Source organism: Lepidochelys kempii, chromosome 26, assembly GCF_965140285.1.
Source record: "Lepidochelys kempii isolate rLepKem1 chromosome 26, rLepKem1.hap1, whole genome shotgun sequence".
NCBI lineage: Eukaryota > Metazoa > Chordata > Testudines > Cheloniidae > Lepidochelys > Lepidochelys kempii.
In genome coordinates this window covers 5,326,589-5,336,612 of record NC_136405.1, presented here as the reverse complement: position 1 = coordinate 5,336,612, position 10,024 = coordinate 5,326,589, and the positions used below count along the sequence as shown (strand labels likewise).

The following is a 10,024-nucleotide window of genomic DNA, read 5'->3' as shown; positions in this document are numbered from 1 at the left end:
GCCAGAGAGAGACGTCACACCCTGGCTAAGGTCAGATGTGCCCACTTCCAGGGTTTGGCTTTATGGCGATCTCAAATTGCAACCAAACATAAACCTTGCACAGAGATGTCCCCTGAAGCCCAGCTAGTCCTATAGGTCCCTGCAGGACCTCACTGCATCTTACCCTGGTATGCTCTGAGCAGAAGGTCACACCCACTCTCCTCTATACTGGTGGAGGTATCAAGGTGCGCCTGGCGCCGTGACACAGCACGATTGTGCAGGTTTCTAACACCTGCTAACAGGGTGCGTCAACAGAAAAGCTCCCCAGCCTTATTAGAGTCTTCCACCCACTGGAGCATGTGGTCTCTCTGTATAGCACACACATGCTCGTTTTTATTGGGAGCTGGGTGGGTACCAGCAACCAAAGAGTTAACGAAACATTGCAGAAGAGTAAGGTTTCATCACTGACCTGGAAGCTCTGACCACTAGACAACACACTGCTCTCAGAGCTGGTGCTGGAACCCAGGAGTTCTAACTCCCAGACACTCTCTGCTCTAACCACGAGACCTCAATCTTTCCTTCCCAAAGTCGAAATGGAACCCAGGAGTCCTGACCCCCAGACCCCTCTCCAGCCCATTACCTTAAGCTCCCATCTGCACCCCTTCTGAGCTAAGCACAGTTGCTGCCTCCCCCTCACCCAAATAAATTAATGACAAAACAATGGTTTTTAAGTCAGCAGCGCTCAGAGCTGATTGTATTGTGTGCTCCCGGGGGACACCTGCCTTCCTATTTACACTCCATTGTTTGTGTTTTTAATTCAGCTTTGTTTTCTGATCCTTTACAATTTTCTTTTTGTTTTTTCCTACTAAAGTTTTGGTTTGTTTGTCTGTTTTGATCCATTATTCAACCAAACCTTCCCTTTCCAAGGTTTTGTGATGTGCTTCAGCCCGGCTGGCTGCAGGCCAGGGGGCACAGGCATCTGGGGAGTCCAGCTCTTGTGCAGTTTACAGATACTGTTAGAAAAATGCACAAATGGTATTCGGCATGTGTGTAGCACTTTGCACTGCACATACCTTAACTAACTCACCCTCAATCTGGGACCAAGGTCAGTTTTATTATCTCCATTATACTGATGGGGAAACTGAGGCACAGAGACACGCCATGGCTTGCCCATGGTCAGACACTGACTCGGGGCAGAGCCTTCAAAGGCAGGAGTTCCCACCTCTCAGTCCACGGGGTCACTCTCTCTCTTGGGCTGAAGTGGGACTGGTGTAACTCCAGTTTTCTATGGGAACAAACCCAACCATTACATTAGTGAGGCCAGATCCTCAGCTGTGATCCCTCCGTCTTCAACCCACCTCGGCCAGGAGCTTCTAAGCTCCATTGACATCAGCAGTACTCATTGTTTCACGGTAGGTCAGCAAAGGGAAAGACCATTAAGATCTGCCTATCCAAGCGGCATTTAGAGGCCTTTACAAATACCTAGCATAGGTTAGATCAGTGGTTCTCAAAGCCGGCCTGCTGCTTGTTCAGGGAAAGCCCTTGGCGGGCCGAACCAGGTTTGTTTACCTGCCGCGTCCGCAGGTTTGGCCGATCACGGCTCCCACTGGCTGCGGTTTGCTGTGCCTGGCCAATGGGGGCTGTGGGAAGTGGCGCGGGCCAAGGGACATGCTGGCCACCCTTCCCGCAACCCCCATTAGCCTGGAGCTGCGAACCGCGGCCACTGGGAGCCGCGATTGGCCAAACCTGCGGACGCGGCAGGTAAACAAACCAGTCCGGCCTGCCAGGGGCTTTCCCTGAACAAGCGGCGGACCGGCTTTGAGAACCCCTGGGTTAGATAGAATGATCACCAGTCCATCTCCCTGTGACCCCTACAGTATGTTCTAGCTTTAAGTGCCTTCCTTGGGAAGAAGACCCCACAGCCTGAGAGATCTATTGTCTTAATTTAGGTGGAATATATGGGCTCAAAGAGCCAAAGGTGTTAACATAACCCACTCGCTGCCCAACATTAAACAGTTTTTAAAAAGGTTTCAGCATTTTGTATAGAGAGACCTTGGCCTGCTTAGCACAATGGCAAACACACCATTAAGCATCACATCAATCTTTTATTAAAGAGGTAGAAAAGAAGGGAAAAGAGTGAAAGCATTGGAAATGAATGAAGCATGCATTGCAAAGCGAGAGCATTTGAAATGAATCAGGCTTTCATTTTAACAACAGCCCTTATTCCCTTCCTCTGTAGCTGGAGAGAGTTTTTAGAAAGAAACACCCCTACCCGTTGTTTGACAATCTCTTAGATGGTATCAAAGGCGATAAGTGTCCAGTCCTCCCAGGGGGGTGCTCAGGTTTTAGCTGGAGCTAATGGAGGTGGAGATGTCATCTGGCTCCCTCTCTCTGGCCTGGTCTGGTCAGGAAATCTCTCAGGATTAGGATGAAGAAGGTGCAGGGTCCCAGGAGACAGTGGGGGTAGCAGCCATGATGGTGAAACTCGCTCCTTCCCCTTCACCCCAGTGTAGCAGTAGCCTCCGTCTGCTGTTCTGTATTCCCCCCCCACCCAAAAAGTTTAAGAACCCCAGAAGGGAATAGTGGGTGGAACAGCCATCGTCTCATTATTTTGTCTACCACCAATAGGTCTTTCTTCCAAAACACTGATTTTCGGTCTCACACGGTTCTCGTTTACCAGGGATGATCTGAGCAGCACTGTCCTTGAATTATAGCAGGAGGCCTTTTTGTTTGGACTAATTCACTCTGTCTCGCTTTGCAACTTTCCCCGTCAACATTTGTCACTCTAGGTTGTTGTGACATTCCATGAACTTTCACTCACTTTTCACCCACTGAGCTCACAATTAGTGCAAATTTGTAGGCTCAATTATCACAGCTGATCTCATGGGCAAGAGGTTTTCCCGGATAGTCAGTCTAACTTTTCCCTCTCCCATGGCCCCTAATAACATTCTCCTTCCTTCCCCCGGCCCTAAATAACTCCTCTCCCTCTGGGGTATTTCTACCCTACAACTCTTTCTCATCTCCTTACCATAGTCAATGCTTAGCTCAGCCCAGAAAGACTTAGAACATAAGAATGGCCAGACTGGGTCAGACCAAAGGTCCATCTAGCCCAGGATCCTGTCTTCTGACAGTGGCCAATGTCAGGTGCCTCAGAGGGAATGAACAGAACAGGGAATCAACAAGTGATCCACCCCCTGTCGCCCATTCCCAGCTTCTGGCAAATAGAGGCTAGGGACACCAAAAGCTTGTATGAAAGAGACAAGGTGGGGGAAGTAATATCTTTTATTGGACCAACTTCTGCTGGTGGAAGGGACAAACTTTTGAGCTTACACAGAGCTCTTCTGCAGGTCTGGAGAAGATATTACCTCACCTACCTTGTCTCTCTCATTTCCTGGGACCAACATGGCTACAACACCACTGCAAACAACATTAGCTTTTGACTACGGGCCTGTTTGATCCAAAGTCTATTGAAAGACTCCCACTGTTATGCTTTCTATTCCAGTCATGCCCAGAGGCACCAGCTGGGATCAGGGCTCCATTGTGCTAGATGCTGTACATATACATAGCAAGAGCCAGTCCATGAAGAGCTTGCAATCTAAACAGACAAAAAGTGGAGGAGGAAATAAAAGCCAAGAGACAGGATGGCCCAGACCCACACTGGAATTTAGGCAGCTAACTCCCACTGAAATCAGCAGGAGTTAAGTGCTTAAATACCTTTGAGGATCTTGGTTCAAGTGACTGGCCCAAGGTCATGCAGCAGGTCAGTGGCAAAGTGAGGAATATGAATCAGGCTCTCTGAATTACCAGCCCTAGCCATTGGGCCACACTACCGCTGCATTAGAGGCCCCATCTTCAGTTGGTGTAAATCAGCATTGCTTCATTGACTTCGTCTTTTTTTCCCCTTTGACTTCAAGGGCTTTCAGGTCAGGCCCCGAGAGATCACAGCAGAGTATTTTTAACATGCTGGTTGGAAATGGGTCTGTTCTCATGAGCAGATGCCTCTAGCGGGGCCCGTGATGGTGGCTGGGGATACCTGGTTCTGCTGAAGGTCACACTCGTTACATGGAGACCTCTTGTTGCAAGCACATTCGCATAAAGAGACACAATTTTTACTGTCTCAGCCAGTTTTTTTAAAACCACTTTCCACCTGCCTCTGAATTATAAATGAAACCCTCTGCTTTATTGTCATGGTTATTGTAGTGGCTTGCTTCACAGGTGGATGAGCAGCGCAGCAGGAGACCCTGCCTCCATCCAAGTGCCACAACTTCAAGGGGCTTTGGGGAAAACAATTTTTTTTCTTTACATTCAAGTTGAAAATTTTTTTGGGGGGGCTTTTGTTTTTAACCAATTAAAGGAGCAGTAACATGCTTGGGTTTGCTTCATGGTCTGTCTCTAATCTCATCTCGGACTAGAGTGGTAGCCAGAAGCCATTCATTTCAGGGAAAATGATCTGAACTGGGATTGTCCTGGAGCTGGCAAAGGGGATTCAGCCTTCGTCATTGGTTGTGTGGCAGCAGCACCTGGAAGCCTCATCTAAGATTTGGGTCCCATTGTACCAGGGCTGAACATGAAGATGGTAAGAGATAGTCCCTTCCTGGGGAGCTCAGGCCCAGATCCTCAGAGGTTAAAGCAAAAGAAAAGGAGGACTTGTGGCACCTTAGAGACTAACAGATTTATTTGAGCATAAGCTTTCATGAGCTACAGCTCACTTCATCGGATGCATTCAGTGGGTTTCATTGATGTTCCTCCTTTGAGGTCTCCAAAGAACTAGGGAAGCTGTGTCCTCAGTCCCTTCCCTCTTCACTCGAGACCCTGGCCCCAGCTCTTCCCACAGCCTGCTGCCCCTCACAGCAGCATGCCCATTTACTGCCACTTATCCCCACTCAAAGGTTCTTTTGTTTATTTGGTGAAATTATAGAAATCAGCAGGTCCCCAACTTTCCATTCTGTTCCTTGGGCTCCGAGTGCTCACATTCACTCTCCGCACCTTTGTTACATGTTTTCTTATCTCTCCCCACCAGTTCCAGATTCAATTTCTGAACATAATAGAAACAGCAGGATCCCATGTGTAGGGCCTGAAGTTCCCGCCAATGGACTCTAGGGGGCAGTCTCCCCCTTTCAGCCTCTGATGGCCACCTTGGCTTTCTAAAGGGATTCTTGGCCCATTATCTAGCAGGATCGCTCCTGTACAGTGATACGACTGGATGAAAGAGTGAGAGGCTCGGCTGGCTTGGAGAAGTTTAACTACCAGCTTCTATCAACCAAGACTATTCTCTATCAGGACAGGACATGGAGGAGCCAAGACCTGGTAGGTGAGTAATAATTCATTGCATTTCTATAGCTCCTTCCAGCTGAGGATCACAAAGGCTTTCCAGACACTAATGAGTGATTCTTCTTGACCCCCACCACACAAGGAAATTCAGTATCATCACCCTCAGGTAGAGGCTGCAGCATCTGTGAGCTGGCCGTGGTGCTGAATGCTGATCACTCAATGCTTTGTCCCGCCCTACGGAGTCCATTAGAATCATAGAATCAGAGAATCTCTTTGGCCTACACTGTGTCAGGGACCCAGTGAGTCAGGCTGGCTGAGTTGCAGCACTTTTACTGTTGTGGCCGCTTGGGTTGAAAAACCCAAAGTGGAAAGAGGAGATGAGGAAGGACAGTAGCTATGGAGTTTGGAGAATGGTAGGAACCGGTATTTTCCGAGCAGAGAAGATCTGAAGTTGAGCCTCTGAGCAGCTGGTGCCTTGTCCCAGAGGGGAGGGAGTAATTAATCATGCTTGGCACTCAGTGGTGGATCTCAAAATAATTCACGAAGGAGGCTGAGTAACATTATCCCCATTTGACTTGGGGGAAAGCTGAGGCACAGAGAGGAGAAAAATTTAAAAAATTATTTGTATTCCATTAGCACTTAGAGGTCTCAGGGAAGATCAGGGCCCCATTGTGTTAGGTGTGGTACAGACACAGAGAGACAGCCCTGCCCCCCGAGAGCTCACACTGTAAAGGTAACAAAGGATGGATTATCACCCCTGCTCTACAGATGGGGGAATGGAGGCCCAGAGAGATGCAGTGACTTGCCCCCGGTGATGCAGGAAGTCTGTAGCAGAGCAGGAAATGGAACCCCAGTCTCCTGAATCCTGATCTGGTGCCCACAAGAGTAACCGAAGGCACAGAGATGGACAAGGGATGTGCCCACAGTGTGTTGGTGTCAGAGCCTTCAATCGCTTTTGATGCCCATCATTCCATTCCAACTGCTAGACCACGCTGCCTCATAAGCAAGTGGGCTCAGTCAACAATAATTAAAGGGAGCCCAGCCAGTGAATCACAAGAATCCGCCAAAGTCGATATTAGCCAGTGGGTAGTAATGAAACCGAAATGCATATCCTTGGGGGAACCCTCCCCCATCCCGTAGCCAGGACTTTAAAAAAGGCATGAATTATTTATAATCTCTTTCAATCAAATAAACTTTGAGGTGCTCAAGTTAATTTCTGAGATCCTGAGAATCCAAAGTGCAGAGTTTTAATAAGGCAAATTAAGTGCTTTATGTATTACACTGATTAAAGCTTCATATCAATCTATCCAAAGCTGGATCCAATGGGCTGGAAAACAAATATAGCCCCAGCAATCATGCTCTTGTGGAGCAGAAACCTGGGTGGCTCCGGCCAGATCAGAACTGGGAAATGCACCTTCTTGATTTTTATTAAGGGCCAGAGTTTCAAAGGAGCCCGGCTCCTGTTTAGGTATCGAAACAAAGGCCAGCTTTTCCAACCTGCACCCAGCAGCTTCCAATGTGACACTTCGGATCAAATGTTCAAAGAGGTCAGTGCTTAACCTGCACCCAACGTGCTGGACTCTTGTGAAAATCTGGCCACCCGGTTTGGTGCCTAAGTAGGAGCTGAGCTCTTGCAAATCTGGCCTCAAGGATGCATGCAGGGGAACGGGGGAAGAGTAATAAGTTGTCTGAGGTCAGGCTTTCTCTGCAGGCAACAGGATCTTGTTGCCTGGAAGTCCTCTCCAACCCCTCCAGGTTGGCCTGGTTTCCTTCTGCAGAAGAGTGCCCTCTTTCTTGGTCTTTTATAGGGATATGGAGAATATTCATATGACTAAATACTCAAAAATAACGATGGGTTATGGAAGGGACTGGAGAGCAGCCAGGGCTTCCTCCCATACATGCAGCAGGCACTGAGGGACCCGTGGGGCATAAAAGGTCCCCACAGAGATAGGAGGAGCAGAGAGCAGGCTGGGGTTGGTATGAATGAGGCCTTTCCCTTGTAGCCAGCAGATAGAGAAGACCCCACCACACACACAGACAGGAGCAGCACAGAGCATGGAGAAGATACCGTGTTCAGTCCAACAGGCATGCCCATTTCTCTGTGATAATTCTTCCACTTTTTCTTCTCCATGCAGCTCAGCACATTCCCATGGCAGGAGCTTACACCCCATCCACCATCCAATATGCGTACCCCCACGAGCTCATCCCCAGAACAGGTCAGTGCCTAGCACTTCGTCCCCTCAAGTTCTCTTGCCAGCTGCAGGGCGGAGCCAGCAAGTGCCAGGCGTGCCAGCCACAAGGAGGCTAGTCCGTGCTTCCTTTGATCCGGGTGCGCCCAGAGAATGCGATCAAGCCCCTGCCCCCTTTGTGGTGCATGCGAGTTGTGCAGAGAACGACATCCAGTTGAGACCAGCTCCTCCTTGCCTTTTTGACTCAGCTGGTGGAGCAGCTGCCTATGGATTGCCAGGGACTCAGCGTGAGTTTTAGCTGCAGTAGCACGAGAGGCACGTGTCACTCTCTCGCTCTGCATGGGGGCACCGTTCATTAATTATGATACTGCCACACAGGTCGAGAAGCAGCTTGGTCTGGGGAAATATGCCCAGGAGCTCGAGTACTACTCCCTGCCCCCCATTTGCTGTGGTAACTTAGGCACATCCCCGAACCCCCATTGTGCCTCTGTTTCTCCACCTGCCAATTATCTGCTATCCTCTTGACTGCAGCACCTAGGTTTGTCTAGACTGGATTCTGTGGTCCTCCTGTAACTCCAGTTAATTGGTGGCTAACTCGAGGTAGCTGCGTGATTGTAAATGCTAGTCTAGATGCTCTGTGACCTTGTGCGTGCCTCTGTGACCTTGTGGAATGTCTAGCTCCGCATTTACAAAGGTCCTTTGGAACTAGAGTTCACCGGCAATCAATCAAAACACAGTCACACTTCTAGCCTAGACAGAGCTATAAGGGTTGTGAGGGTTCACTGGGTTAATGTCTGAATGTGTACAGGGCTGTAGGAGTATGGTTAGTTTAGACCCCAGTTTTATTTTATTTAAAGGAAAAGTTGTATCCGGGCTAATAATCAGAGAAATGTTTGGGTGGGGGCTGTAAAGGGGGCAATGAAAACAGAACTTTTTTACAGGCTTTAGAGGCCTTCCCCTGCTGTGTGGGAAACCCCAACAATCCTAACAGGCTGGTGTCAGAGAAATGGGAAATCAAACTGACACTTCTAGCTGCATTGGCCCCTCGGAACAAACTGCAGAGTCACCGACGAAGGGTAAATTTAGACGTATGGGCCAGATTTTGCTCCCACTTAACCCTGGTTTACACCAGCATAACTCCACTGAAATCAATGGGCCTAATTCTCCACTGCCTTGCGTACAGGGCAGTAATTTACACCAGTGTGCAGCAGATGTGAAACACCACCATTGATAGATCAGGACTTGACAGTCATTTTGCACCGGTGTAAAGGACTCTGCGAGGTGCAAGGTGAAAATGTGGTGAAAGCAAGAGGAGAATCAAACTCTTTCTGCCAGGTGTAGTATGTCAGCTGTTGTTAGCGATCAGAACGCAGGGAAGGGAATTTAAAACTGACTTAGACTCTGTCACTTTAGTTCCACTCTATGCCCCATGGAGTCAAAGGCAAATCTCCCATTGATTTCAATGGGGTCAGGATTTCACCCCAGATGTGGACTTCACTTAAGTGATGCAGCTTCTGCTGGATGGAATAATTCACCTTGTGGATTAATGCACTAACAAACTCACAGACAATGGCAATTAGGCTCCTTAACTCAGACATTGGCAACAGAATAAACAGATGCTATCTCTAATTTCTCCTACCTAGGATCCCCCATGGGCAGGTTAAATGCTTGACATGTACCAGGGAGCCTTAGTGGAGGCAGAGAGTGATCATACTTTGTCCTTCTCTAGTAGTGTGCCTTGAGGACTCTCAAAGCACTTTGTGACACTGAAGCCTCTCAACCTTGCTGTGAACTGGGTCTCTACAGCTGCCCCCAGTTTACAGATGGAGAAACTGAGGCAAAGAGGCTGCAGCCAGCATTTTCAAACCAGCCTATTAGTGGATGATTTATTGTTTGCATTGCAATAGCACCTAGGCACCCCAGTTGGGACCAGGACACCATTGTGCTAGGTGCTGTGCAAACCAAACAAGAAGACAGTTCCTTACCCAGAGCTTACAACCTAAGTAAAAGAAATCTCAGCCAAGTTTACACATGGAATCAGCCTCTGTGCTAGAGTAGAACCCTGAGGTCCTACCTCGCAGTCCCCAGCTCTAAGCAAATTATATATCTCCCTGCCATCTAGCACCTATCAATTAGGCCATCTAGCCGTCTAAGGTATCTCCAAGATGCCCTGTCATGTGGTGTCTAAGCACCGCAGAATAACACAGATGCTCAATACAGCCTTCGTGTTCCGTGAGTCACTCGGCAACAGGAGACACGGCGACCAGGCTCTCATCATTTTGGGAAGGCGGCTTAGAGTCATCGGGGGTGCTTGTGTCAAGGCTAAGGTGGGGCCAGGCTGAATTTTGGAAATGCTCTTTCTTCTGACGCACTCTCCCCCGCCATGGTCCTGTTTCTATGGCGACAAGGAATAATCTCTGTTAATTACCACATTGGTTCTGCCTGTGGAGTCCTGGCCAGAAGACATATTATTTGGGTTATAAAGCAAGAGCTCTGCTCTCTCACCCAGGGATAGCAGGTGGTGGGAAGCGAAGCAAGGGGAGATCCTGGCTCCAGCAAGCCATAGGAGAAAACCATCATGGTGA

General features: G+C 48.7%; 1 long non-coding RNA gene across 1 annotated transcript; it reads left to right on the top strand.

Moving 5' to 3' along the window:
* Positions 1 to 1,780: 1,780 nt before the first annotated feature.
* On the top strand, positions 1,781 to 7,449 carry LOC144929903 (uncharacterized). Its single transcript, XR_013635067.1, has 2 exons — positions 1,781 to 5,290; positions 7,386 to 7,449. It is a non-coding gene; the product is annotated as an uncharacterized LOC144929903 (long non-coding RNA).
* Positions 7,450 to 10,024: the final 2,575 nt, after the last annotated feature.